The sequence below is a fragment of the Hemiscyllium ocellatum genome, chromosome 6, assembly GCF_020745735.1.
Source record: "Hemiscyllium ocellatum isolate sHemOce1 chromosome 6, sHemOce1.pat.X.cur, whole genome shotgun sequence".
NCBI classification, from domain to species: domain Eukaryota; kingdom Metazoa; phylum Chordata; class Chondrichthyes; order Orectolobiformes; family Hemiscylliidae; genus Hemiscyllium; species Hemiscyllium ocellatum.
This window is the reverse complement of record NC_083406.1, coordinates 62,386,974-62,401,296: the sequence shown is the minus strand read 5'-3', so window position 1 is coordinate 62,401,296 and position 14,323 is coordinate 62,386,974. Positions and strand designations below refer to the sequence as shown.

Sequence of the window (14,323 nt, the reverse complement as noted above, 5' to 3'; positions counted from 1 at the left end):
ATCAGATCATACAAAATGAAGCTTACAATGTGTATTTATATCTAATGCCTAGGATTAAAGGCAGGTGATCTGTCAGGTTTCAGGGCATGGCCAAAGTTTTGGATGGCTTTACATTTATGGAGGGTGGAATATAGGAGTTAGGCCAGAAGTGTTTTGAAATAATCAAGTCGAGGACATAAAGAGGAATAACAAGGACATCAGCAGCAACAAGGGGGTTGGGCAATATTGTGGAGGTGAAATTAAACAATGTTAAATAATGGCACAATTGTATGGTCAGAAGCTGATTTCAGAGTCAAATATGACACTAAGGTTCTAAAAAGGCTGGCTCAGCCTCAGTGAGAGGCACAGTTGGTCACCAGGGAATGCAGGTCTTGCCAGGACCAGTGACAATTGTTTCAAGCATGTGAATACTGAAGTGAAGGAAATTCTGTTCATCCAGTACTCTAAGTCAAACAAGTAGTCTAAGCAACCTGGAGATAGAATCACAGGATCCCTACCTCATGGAAAGAAGTCACTTAACCCATCGAGTACGCATTGACCCGCCAAGAGCATCCCACCCAGACGCAACCCCCACCCTATCCCTATAACCCTGCATTTACAGTGGCCAATCCACCTGGCCTGCACATCCTTGGACACAACAGGCAATTTAGCATAAACCATAAGTTAGCCTGGAGCACTGTTTTTTAACAGCTAAAAGACAGTGCTATTTTCTGGGTCTGTAGATTGTGAAGGAGCAAACATGGCCTTTAGTAGAGTGACATGCTCTTCCTGTTGGATGTGAGAGTTTAAGGATAGTTTCTTTGTTTACTGATATTATGTCTGCAGGAAGTGTCTTTGGTTGTAAATGCTCAGATCACATGGATCAGTTGGAGCAGCAGTTAGAGGCAATAAGGAGTTTACAAGAACTGGGGGTGTGATGGATGGCAGTTATAGGAAGGGAAAAAAGTTGGCAGATACAGTCAGGTAGATGGGTTAATGCCAGGAAAGGTAAGAGGTGTTGGCAGTTAATGTAGGAGTCTTCTGTGGCTATCCCATTTCAAACAAGTGTGCTGTTTTGGAAAATGTAGGGGATGATGGACTCTCAGGGGAATGTAGCACCAACAGTCACGTTTCTGGCATCAAGACTGGCTCTAATGAAAAGAGGGGTACATCGAGTTCCAAGCAATTGATTGTGATAGGGCACTCTCGAGTTAGAGGTACAGACAGATGTTTCTGCGGCTAGCAGCGATAAATCAGAATGGTGTGTTGCCTTTCTGGTATCTGGATTAAGGATCTCTCAGAGAGGGTGCAGAATGTTCTCAAAGGGGCCAAGGACCAGCAGGAGGTCATTGTACACATTGGGACTAACGACAAAGGAAGGGAAAAGGATGAGATTCTGACGGGAGAATATAGAGTTTGGCAGGAATTTAAAAAGAAAGCCCTTGAGAGTAGTAATATCTGGATTACTCCGAGTGCTATGAGCAACTGATGGTAGGAATAGGAGGATAGAGCAGATGAATGAGTGGCTGAGCAACTGGTGCAGGGGAGAAGGGTTCACATTTTTTTGATCATTGGAATTTCTTCTGGGGTAGATGTGACCTGCACATGAATTGACTAATATACTGGCTGGGAGATTTGCTAGAACTGCTTGGGATTTGAACGAGTAAGATTGGTTGGTGCGACCCATGAAAATAATGAGGAAAGAAATCAATTGGAGACTGGTACAGTCGGGAAAAGGAGAGAGTGAAAACAAATCAGCGCAGGCAGGAACAAAGCAGAGAATGAGGCAAGACTGATAAAGTAAACTGCATTTATTTCAATGTTTTAGGCCTTACAGGGAAGGCAGATGAACTCAGGGCATGGTTAGGAACATGGGACTGGGATATCATAGCAATTACAGAAACATGGCTCAGGGACAGACAGGACTGGCAGCTTAATGTTCCAGGATTCAAATGCTACTGGAAGGATAGGGGGATGGGGGGCAGGAGAGGAGGAGTGGTGTTTTTGATAATGGATAGCATTACAGCTGTACCTGGGGAGGATATTCCTGGGAATACATCCAGGGAAGTTATTCGGGTTATGGTAGGGGATTTTAACTTTCCAAAAAAAAAGACTAGGACAGCCATAGTGTTAAGGGTTTAATTGGTAAAGAACTTATTAAGCAGTTGTCAGGAAAGCTGGATGACTAGAGAAATTGAAGTTTTGGTTAAGAAAAAGAAGGAAGCATATTTTTGATATAGACAGGCGAGATCGAAAGAATCCTTAGATGAGTATAAAGGCAGGATGAGTATAAATAAGGGGGCAATCAAGGAAGGCAAAAAGGGGACATGAGATAGCTTTGGGTTAAGATAAAGAGGGTAAGAAGAACCCAAAGGGATTTTATAAATACACATGTATTAAAGGACAAAAGGGTAATTAGGGAGAGAATAGGGCTAGTAAAATGGCTCAGGACTGTGGACCAGAGAATAGGCGGTCTTTGTGTGGAGCCGCAAGAAGTGGCAGAAGATACTAAACGAGTATTTTGCATCAGTGTTTACTGTAGAAAAGGACATGGAAGATGTAGAATGTAGGGAAATAGATGGTGACATTGTGGAAATTCTCCATTTACAGACGATGTGGTACTGGGTGTCTTGAAACGCATAAAAGTGGATAAATTCCCTGGACCTGATCAGGTGTATCCTAGAACTCTGTAGGAAACTAGGGAAGTGATTGCTAGGCCCCACGTTGAGATATTTGTATCATTGATAGTCACAGCCGGAAGACTGGCGGTTGGCTAACGCAGTGCCACTACTTAAGAAAGGTGGTAAGGAGAAGCCAGGGAACTAAGTGTGACTGACATCAGTAGTGGGTAAGTTGTTGGAGGGAATCCTGAGGGACAGGATTTACATGTATTTGGAAAGGCAAGAATAGTCACCATGGCTTTGTGGGAAGTCATATCTCGAGCTTGATTGAGTTTTTTGAAGAAGTAACAAAGAGGATTGATGAGAGCAGAGTAGTAGACATGACCCACACAGACTTCAGTAAGGCATTCAATAAGGTTCATCACAGGAGACTGGTTGGCAAGGTTGGATCTCATGGAGTACAGGGATAACTAGCCGTTTGAATACAGAACTGGCTCAAAGATACAAGACAGAGGGTGGTGGTGGAGGGTTGTTTTTCTGACTTGAGGCCTATGACCAGTAGTATGGTACAAGGATCGTGCTGGGTCCACTGCTTTTCATAGTCATTTATATAAATGATTTGGATGTGAATATAGGAAGTATATTTAGTAAGTTTGCAGATGTCACCAAAATTGGAGGTGCAGTGGACAGGGAAGAAGATTACCTCAGATGACAACAGGACCTTGATCAGTTGGAGGAGTGGCAGATGGAGTTTAATTTAGATAAATGTGAGGTGCTGCATTTTGCAAAAGCAAATCAGAGCACGTCTTGTACACTTAATAGTAAGGTCCTGGGAAATGTTGCTGAACAAAGAGACCTTGGAGTGCAGGATCATACTTCCGTGAAAGTAGAGTCACAGGTAGATAGGATAGTAAGAGGAAGAGTTTGGCATGCTTTCTTTTATAGGTCAGAGTATTGAGTACAGGAGTTGGGAGGTCATGTTGCAGCTGTACAGGACATTGAATAGGCCACTGTTGGAATATCGCGTGCAATTTTGCGTCTCTACCATCACTACCCATACTTCCAGGCTACAAGTTGTACGTTTAAAGAAAAAGTGTAGATTGCTAAGCAGCTGAAACTCACTGCCTGAATCATAACACATTAGTATCACATGTTGGGTTATAGGAGGGTTGTCCTGACATGTAGGAACAGTGCAACAGGGATAATTGGTACACAGTTCTTCTGAGCCATTTTTACTAGCTGAAATACTGGAAGTAAAGTTTAAGGTATAGAAGCAGTAAAGGAGACCAAGATGCATCAGGATGTGTGGGCTTCAGAGAGAAGAAAAAGAAAGAGAGATTTATTAACAATTAAGCTTTTCCGTTGTATCCATAGCAATATCCTTAGTTGGCTCAAAGTTTGGGAGAAGATTTGTAACTCGGGTGATCATTGTTTTGGTTCTGTTCGCCGAGCTGGGAGTTTGTGTTGCAAACGTTTCGTCTCCTGTCTAGGTGACATCCTCAGTGCTTGGGAGCCTCCTGTGAAGCGCTTCTGTGATGTTTCCTCCGGCATTTATAGTGGCTTGTCTCTGCCGCTACCGGCCACTGCAGCAGACAGCAAGAACTGACAACCGGTAGTGGCAGAGACAAGCCACTATAAATGCCGTAGGAAACATCACAGAAGCGCTTCACAGGAGGCTCCAAAGCACTGAGGATGTCACCTAGACAGGGGACGAAACATTTGCAACACAAATTCCCAGATCGGCGAACAGAACCACAACATCCTTAATTGACCATTAGAAGGTCTTGATACATTTCATTTAGGAAATGACCCAATATATCAAACACATTTTGTAACATATGAAGATACCAGGACTCTAATATCTAACTATTTGCTTTCTCCAAGCTGTAACTGATCCCAAAAAATTAAATGTCTCAATTATATAGAGTCATAGAGATGTACAGCATGGAAACACACCCTTCGGTCCAACCCGTCCATGCTGAGGAGATATCCCAACCCAATCTAGTCCCACCTGCCAGCACCCAGCCCATATCTCTCCAAACCCTTCCTATTCATGTACCCATCCAAATGCCTCTTAAATCTTGCAATTGTACCAGCCTCCACCACTTCCTCTGGCAGCTCATTCCACACATGTACCACCCTCTGCGTGAAAACATTGCCCCTTAGGTCTCTTTTATATTTTTCCCCTCTCATCCTAAATATATGCCCTCTAGTTTTGAACTCCCCGACTCCAGGGAAAAGGCTTTGCCTATTTACCCTATCCATGCCCCTCAATTTTGTAAGCCTCTAAGGTCACTCCTCAGCCTCCGACGCTCCAGGGAAAATGGCCCCAGCCTGTTCAGCCTCTCCCTATAGCTCAAATCCTCCAACTCTGGCAAAATCCTTGTAAACCTTTTCTGAACGCTTTCAAGTTTCACAACATCTTTCCGACTGGAAGGAGACCAGAATTGCACGCAATATTCCAAAAGTGGCCTGACCAATGTCTGTACAGGCACAACATGACCTCCCAATTCCTGTACTCAATACTCTGACCAATAAAGGAAAGCATACCAAACACCTTCTTCACTAACCTATCTAGCTGTGACTCCACTTTCAAGGAGCTATGAACCTGCATTCCAAGGTCTCTTTGTTCAGCAACACTCCCTAGGACCTTACCATTAAGTGCATAAGCCCTGCTAAGATTTGCTTTCCCAAATTGCAGCACCTTGTATTTATCTGAATTAAACACTATCTGCCACTTCTCAGCCCATTGGCCCATCTGGTCCAGATCCTGTTGTAATCTGAGGTAACCCTCTTCGCTGTCCACTATACCTCCAATTTTAGTGTCATCTGCAAACTTACTAATTGTACTTCTTATGCTCACATCCAAATAATTTATGTAAATGACAAAAAGTAGAGGACCCACCACCGATCCTTGTGGCACTCCATTGGTCATAGGCCTCCAGTCTGAAAAACAACCCTCCACCCTCTGTCTTCTACCTTTGAGCCAGTTCTGTATCCAAAAGGCTAGTTCTCCCTGGTAAAAAAAAAGACTGCAGATGCTGGAAACCAGATTCTGGATCAGTGGTGCTGGAAGAGCACATCAGTTCAAGCAGCATCCAAAGTGCAGCGAAATCGACGTTTCGGGCAAAAGTCCTTCATCAGGAATAAAGGCAGTGAGCCTGAAGTGTGGAGAGATAAGTTAGAGGAGGGTGGGGGTAGGGAGAAAGTAGCATAGAGTACAATGGGTGAGTGGGGGAGGGGATGAAGGTGATAGGTCAGGGAGGAGAGGGTGGAGTGGATAGGTGGAAAAGGAGCTAGGCAGGTAGGACAAGTCTGGACAAGTCACTGGGACAGTGCTGAGCTGGAAGTTTGGAACTAGGATGAGGTGGGGAAGGGAAAATGATGAAACTGTTGAAGTCCACATTGGTGCCCTAGGGTTGAAGTGTTCCGAGGTGGAAGATGAGGCGTTCTTCCTCCAGGCGTCTGGTGGTGAGGGAACGGCGGTGAAGGAGGCCCAGGACCTCCATGTCCTCAGCAGAGTGGGAGGGGGAGTTGAAATGTTGGGCCACAGGGCGGTGTGGTTGATTGGTGCGGGTGTCCCGGAGATGTTCCCTAAAGTGCTCTGCTAGAAGGTGCCCAGTCTCCCCAATGTAGGGGGAAGACTGCATCGGGAGCAACTGATACAATAAATGATATTAGTGGATGTGCAGGTAAAACTTTGATGGATGTGGAAGGCTCCTTTAGGGCCTTGGATAGAGGTGAGGGAGGTGGTGTGGGCACAGGTTTTACAGTTCCTGGGGTGGCAGGGGAAAGTGCCAAGATGGGAGGGTGGGTTGTAGGGTGGCGTGGACCTGACCAGGTAGTCACGGAGGGAACGGTCTTTGCGGAAGACAAAGGGGTGGGGAGGGAAATATATCCCTGGTGGTGGGGTCTTTTTGGAGGTGGCTGAAAAGTTGGCAGATGACTGTATTCCAGGCGATCTAACCTTGCTAATCAGTCTCCCATGGGGAACCTTGTCAAACGCCTTACTGAAGTCCATATAGATCACATCTATTGCTCTGCCCTCATCAATCCTCTTTATTACTTCTTCAAAACACTCACTCAAGTTTGAGAGATACAATTTCCCCACACACAAAGCCATGTTGACTATCCCTAATCAGTCCTTGCCTTTCCAATTACATGTACATCCTGTCCCTCAGGATTCCCTCCAACAACTTGCCCACCACCGAGGTCAGGCTCACCTGTCTATAGTTCCCTGGCTTGTCTTTACCGCCCTTCTTAAACAGTAGCACTACGTTTATCAACCTCCAGTCTTCCGACACCTCACCTGTGACTATCGATGATACAAATATCTCAGCAAGAGGCCCAGCAATCACTTCTCTAGCTTCCCACAGAGTTCTAGGATGCACCTGATCAGGTCCTGGGGATTTATCCACCTTTACCCGTTTCAAGACATCCAGCACTTCCTCCTCTGTAATCTGGACATGTTGCAAGATGTCACCATCTATTTCCCTACAGTCAAGATCTTCCATATCTTTTTTGTAAATACTGATACAAAACACTCATTTAGTATCTCCCCCACTTTCTGCAGCTCCACACAATGGCCGCCTTGCTGATCTTTGAGGGGGCCCCCTTCTCTAATTTGTTACCCTTTTGTCCTTAATGCATTCATAAAAACCCTTTGGATTCCCCTTAATTCTATTTGCCAATGCTATCTCATGTCCCCTTTTTGCCCTCCTGATTTCCCTCTCAAAATGTACTCCTACTTCCTTTACACTCGTCTCAGGATTCACTCGATCTATCCTGTCTATACGTGACATATGTTTCCTTCGTTTTCTTCACCAAACCCTCAATTTCTTTAGTCATCCAGTATTTCCTATACCTACCAGCCTTCCCTTTCACCCTGACAGGAATATACTTTCTCTGGATTCTTGTTATCTCATTTCTGAAAGCTTCCCATTTTCCAGCCGTCCCTTTACCTGTGAACATCTGCCTCCAGTCAGCTTTCTAAAGTTCTTGTCTAATACCATCAAAATTGGCCTTTCTCCAATTTTGAACTTCAACTTTTAGATCTGGTCTATCCTTTTCTATCACTATTTTGAAACTAATAGAATTATGGTTGCTGGTCCCAAAGTGCTTCCCCACTGACACCTCAGTCACCTGCCCTGCCTTATTTTCCGAGTAGGCCAAGTTTTGCAACTTCTCTAGTAGGTACATCCACATACTGAATTAGAAAATTGTCTTGTATACACTTAAATTCCTCTCCATCTAAACCCTTAACACAATGGCAGTCCCAGTATATGTTTGGAAAGTTAAAATTCCCTACCATAACCACCCTATTATTCTTACAGATCGCTGAGATCTCCTTACAAGTTTGTTGCTCAATTTCCCTCTGACTATTAGGGGGACTATAATACAATCCCAATAAGGTGATCATCCTTTTCTTATTTCTCATTTCCACCCAAATAACTTCCCTGGATGTATTTCCGGGAATATCCTCCCTCAGCACAGCTGTAATGCTGTCCCTTATCAAAAACGCCACTCCCCCTCCTCTCTTGCCTCCCTTTCTATCCTTCCTGTAGCATTTGTATCCTGGAACATTAAGCTGCCAGTCCTGCCCATCCCGGAGCCATGTTTCTGTAATTGCTATGATATCGCAGTCCCATGTTCCTAACCATGCCCTGAATTCATCTACCTTCCCTGTTGGACCCCTTGCATCGAAATAAATGCAGTTTAAGTTATTAGTCCTACTTTGTCCGTGCCTGCCCTGAGTGTTTTGACTCGCTTCTGTTCTCAGTTGTATCAGTCTCAGATTGATCTCTTTCCTCACTATCTCCCTGGGACTCCCCCTTCCCTACTAGTTTAAATCCTCCTGAGTAATTCTAGCAAATGTCCCTGCCAGTATATTAGTTGGTGAGCTATATTCAACCGAAGCATTAGAAGTGTGCAACATTATTGTTGTAATCTCATTCTAATATGGAAATATTTGCCTCATTCTTAGACCCCAAGATGGATAATAACATATTTACCAACCATACTGAAGGCTAACTAACAACCAAATCGTTACGATTCACAATGGAACAGATTTGCAGTTCCTAGGAGGAGTCAAAATGCAATTTTTAACAAAGAAAATGCTAAAGATACAACTGTTCATCTAGTATGCGAGTTTGTTTTGATAGATTAAAATACTGTATATCAAAACGGATAGCACATATCCTTTACCTTTCCATATGTAACTCCATCAGCTAAATTTTCCTCCTCATTTTCATAAACCTCCTCATTTTTAGGTAGACACTGATCTGTAGATATTAGCTTTGACTTTGATCCCATTTTTATTTAAACTAAGAAATCTAAGTAAAGGATTAACATGCACTTTTATAAATGCCACAATATTTGCTTGTGCCCTGTTAGTTGACCAGTTAACAGGTATTAACAGTCTGGAAAGAGTTGAACCAAAACAAGCCAATTCCACTTAAAAACCCAAGCATCTACATACGATAATCAGAAGCACAGATCCTATTATATCAAGTTTCGCAATACAATGTGCATTAGTGGCTGTTAGAACATGACTGACAGTCAGAGCATTGAGCAGCAAAATAGTAATGAATAGAAAATAAGTGGTTAAAATGGACTGAATTCAGTCATATGAGACCCATACTGCTAAGGTATAATATGCCACTAATCCCACATTGTACAATGTCACAGTCAAACAGGCAAAGAGTTCACACTGGCACTACCTCGAACATAAACAAACCTTGAACAGAAGGCATAGAGCAAAACTACTCCTTTGACAATAACAGATAAGGGAGGTTAAAAAAAGCTGAGCTATTGTTTTAGTTTTGCAATACATATGGCAGAATAACATTAGCAATGGACTAGAATAAAAGCTGTCAGCCTAGAGCTGTTCTGCCACTTTATATCATCTAAACACTTGATAAAATAAGAAAATGTTCATTCTTTCATCATTTTACTTTTGATTACTTGCACCTTTTGTCAGAGATTCATTAACCAGTCTCCTGCTGGACAAAATCATTTACTATTTAATGTATACACACAACATTTTTGAATGAGGTTTACAGTGCTCAAATTTTCTTATAATCTCAGGATGCAGAGAACTCCAAAAAGTTAATTATTACACAAAAAGAACAGCTCCTTCAAGACTCAGCTAGTTTCCCAATCAGTAGCTCAGCTACACGGATCAGAGAGGTCACAAGCTCAATTATTAACAAATTTGCTAATATAGCAGGTAATAAAAAACAAGATAAATCACAACCTCCTAAAAGTTGAAGAAGGAACTAAAAATTCAAGGTTTACATTTGTTTGCCAACCAGCACTTGTAGGACCATGAACAGGTTTGCAGTACAAGTGGAGGCCAGTTGGTCTTTTGCATCCATTTTGGTTCTTTAACAACTAAAAGCTAATCCTAAGAATGCGCACTCTTCAAACAAAAAAAAGACACTATATTTTGCTCAAATGGTAGATTTACCCAGTTTTCCTCCAAAGGATGCAATGACCTCTGCTTCAACCACTGCCCGACAACTCTTGCTGAAAGTACCTGTGGTTAACGAGAAAGTGGAAAAAAAAAGTAGGTAAAATCATAACAAGACATTTTCATGAAGTATGTATGCACATTAACAATGATATTCGTTTCACTGTTTCAGCCAATACAGGGTTTATACCACTCCAAGACAGTAATATAACAAATATTACTGAGAGAATACAATATAAGCTATTTAAATAATTCCATGACATACTTTCAAACCCTGTTGGAATATTGTTTGCAATTCTGGTCTCCTTCCTATCGGAAAGATGTTGTGAAACCTGAAAGGGTTCAGAAAAGATTTACAAGGATGTTGCCAGGGTTGGAGGATTTGAGCTATAGGAAGAGGCTGAACAGGCTGGGGCTGTTTTCCCTGAAGCGTCAGAGGCTGTGGGGTGACCTTATAGAGGTTTACAAAATTATGAGGGGCATGGATAGGATAAATAGACAAAGTCTTTTCCCTGGGGTCGGGAAGTCCAGAACTAGAGGGCATAGGTTTAGGGTGAGAGGGGAGAGGGGAAAGATATAAAACAGGCCTAAGGGGCAACATTTTCATAGAGGGTGGTATGTGTATGGAATAAGCTGCCAAAGGAAGTGGTGGAGGCTTGTTCAATTGCAACATGTAAAAGGCATTTGGATGGGGATATCAAAGGATCTATTTCCATGCTGTACATCTCTATGACTCTAAGACCTTTGGAACAGATTACAGCCTTGCAATTCAGAGTATGTGTTTATACCTGTACTAAATCAGCTGGCCTTTTTCTAAAGATAACACATAAAATTACTCAATTGCTGGTAATGTTATTTTAAGTGATGCATTTATTTATCTTCTGAAAATCATGATAAAGAAATTATTTGGAGTGTGAATTTGTTAATTTTGGCACCCACATAGAAATTTAAAAAGTCTGCCATTTAGGATTTGAAATATTTGTATGCATTTCAGTCAGTGGCTTTTGGTCAAACAAGATACACACAGTTGCAAAACAAACATTGTACTTTGTCCTTGATTCCAATACAACTTCTACACCTCCACTGACTATAACCACGTCATCTGAGTGAAGGTGGAAGTTTTTACACCTCAACAAGATGCATGCTCAACAAAATTAAGTTTATTCAGCATTATATCAAGTGTGTAATTGGCAGAAATGATCAATTCGTCCCTAAACTACTTTCACTTAAGTATATTGTCACCTAAGTTAGCATTACTCTGGGATTTGTCAAAACATTTCAGGCCAATATATATTTTTAAAAATATTTTATGAATTCTACATCGACTAAAGTCACAGTCCAGGGTGAATCCAAGATAATACCATAGTACAGGAGAGTATAACACTGCAGCACATTTAAAAGAGGATGGAGATTAGCAGTACTGGGAGTTAAAGAGGTAACTTTCAAGAAGCTTTGAAGAAGAGGAGAAATAATAAGATAATTATTTCGATACTAGAATTTAAGGGTGTGTAGCTCTGTGCAATTGTGTATAGCTAGCAGTAACTTGATACTGAAGAGAACAATATTTGGGTAAATACACGTTTCAATACTTGGCAAAATAGTGACCCAATTGTGTAGAGATTGGTAGCTCGAATGCTGGTTGTTGTGGGTATGTTCATTGAGCTGAGAAGTTGGTTTGCAGACATTTTGTCCCCTTTCTAGGTGACATCCTTAGTGTTGTGGAGCTTCCTGTGGGAGTGCTGCTGTACTGTGTTGGTTGGAATTTACGGGTTTCATTCCCATTGCTTCCGGTTGCTCGTTGCAGTGGTCAGTATATTGGGTCTAGGTCAATATGTTTATTGATGGAGTCTGTGGATAAGTGTCATGCTTCTAGGAATTCTCTGGTTGTCCTGTGTTGGCCTATCCTATTACTGTTGTTTCATATTACAGTCAAATTTATGGTCCTTGTCGGCTGTGTGTATAGACACTAGAGATGTCTGGTTGTGGCATTTAGTGGCTAACTGATGTTCCTGAATGAAGATCACAAGTGGTCTGCCTGTTTGTCCTATAGTGTTTCATGCAGTCTCTGCATGGAATGGTGTACACCACGTATGTCTAGTACATGATGGGTATTGGGTCTTTTGTTCTGGTGAATTGTTGTCTGAGCGTAGCTGTCGATTTATCTGCTGTCATAAATCGAAATGGTTGGAGGAGTCTGGCTGTCAGTTCTGAAATTGTTTTTATATAAATGTAGTGTGGCAAGTGTGTTGGGTTGTGACATGTCCTCATGACACTTTGTCTGCCAGGCATCTGTGGATGAAGTTGCAGGGATATCCGTTCTTGGCAAGGATTTTGGAGAGGTATTCTTCTCTATGCAGCATACCCAACCTGCAGTGTGTTGTCACCCTTTTGAACAAGGTCCTAATGCAGCTTCTCTGGTGTTTAGGTGGTTGCTATTATAATTCAGGATCTAGTCAGTGCAGTGACATTCCTGTACACTTTTGTTGTGCATTCTCTCTTTTCTGCTCTATCATCATATCAGGAATGGGATTTGCTCATTAATTTCCTGAACTCAGACTATGGTGTTGACAATCTGGTGTGTGCTCTTGATCTCTATTCTTTTAGATATTACAAAAGTGTCATCCATGTATCTGATCCAAAGTTTGGATTGGGTTTGTGAGAGGGCTGTTTGTTCCAGTGACCCAATTATTTAAAAAATTATTAGGACTATATTAAGATACTACTAAATAGGGTACCCTACAAGTTATGAATATTACATCTCAATGCAATCACCGTAGAATTGAACTCTCAATCACAGCATGTATAAACTAAACCATACGGATTTCATTCCAAATTCAGTCTCTGTATTGATCACAATGTAAGATTACATGCTACAATAAAAAAGACCTCCAAGACAATTTGCAAATGCACAAATAGGTCATTTTGTGTACAATTAAATTTGACACTAGATTAGGCTGCTTCAAATCAGGAATGTGTACTAGCTTCATGTACACCATAACAACCTCTGCAAGATATTTTCTAATCAGACTGTTCAGAGATATTGTTACACATTTCTATAGCAAGTAGAATTATACTCAGGACTCCTGGCTCAGAGGCAAGGACACTAGCACAACACAATAAGGTGCCTTCAAGGACATATTTATCCTACTTTGAACCAATATATGCATTAATGGTTGAATTGTAACTGTGTAGCTACTCCCCAACTAATCTGTTTAGAGATGTGGCGACACACCTCTGGAGCAGATGCCTCCTGGTTCAGAGGTATGGGTATTATCAATGTGCCACAAGAGGTCTAGGGATGCATCTAGATGTCAGATTCAAAATTAGCAATGGTTGTTAAATAGACCCTAACTCTACTTCAGAGTCAAGTTGATAAAAACCAATTAGAGTGAATGGAGTATCTTAGAACCTAAACTACTGAAAATAAGGCTCTTTCCTTCCAAGTGGAAGGTATTTCAAGGTTCTGGATGTAGGTTTGCTCGCTGAGCAGGAAGGTTCATTTCCAGAAGTTTAGTCACCCTACTCGTTAACATCTTCAGTAGGCCTCTGGGTGAAGCACTGCTGATGATTCCTGCTTTATAATGTTTGGGTTTCTTTGGATTGGTGATGCTATTTCCTGTGGTGATGTCATTTTCTATTCTTCTTAAGTGGGGGGTTAACTCAATGTGCTTGTTGAGAGTGTTCTGGTTGGAAAGCCATGCTTCTAGGGATTCTCATGCATGTCTCTGTTTGGCTTGTCCTCGGATGGATGTGTTGGCCCAGTCAAAGTGGTGTCCTTCCTTATCTGTATGTAAGGATACTAGTGAGAGAGTGTCATGTCGTTTTGTGGCTAGTTGATGTTCATGTATCCTGGTGGCTAGTTTTCTACCTGTTTGTCCAATGTAGTGTTTGTACAGTTCTTGCACGGTATTTTATAAGTGAATTAGTTTTGCTAGTTGTTTGTAAAGTGTCTTTCAAGTTCATTAGCTGCTGTTTTACTGTGTTGGTGGGTTTGTGGGCTACCATGATGCCAAGGAATCTGAGTAGTCTGGCAGGCATTTCCAACAGGTCTTTGATGTAGGGGAGAGTGGCTAGGGTTTTTGTACGTGTTTTATCTGCTTGTTTGGGTTGGTTGCTGAGAAAATCAGCAGACTGTGTTCATTGGATACCCATTCTTTTTGAATACACAGTATAGGTGATTTTCCTCTCCTCTACGTCGTTCCTCAGTACAGCAGTGTGTGTTGCTCATTGAAAATGTTCTGATGCAGCTTAG

At 41.9% G+C, this 14,323-nt stretch overlaps 1 protein-coding gene across 1 annotated transcript in view; it reads right to left on the bottom strand.

Moving 5' to 3' along the window:
• The window catches only part of rab30 (RAB30, member RAS oncogene family), a 92,001-nt gene that overhangs the window by 75,645 nt on the left and 2,033 nt on the right, over positions 1-14,323 (bottom strand). Inside the window, exon 2 of the mRNA XM_060826609.1 lies at positions 10,069-10,137. The gene's annotated coding sequence lies outside the window, so the exon portion shown is untranslated. The remainder of the gene's footprint in view (positions 1-10,068; positions 10,138-14,323) is intronic.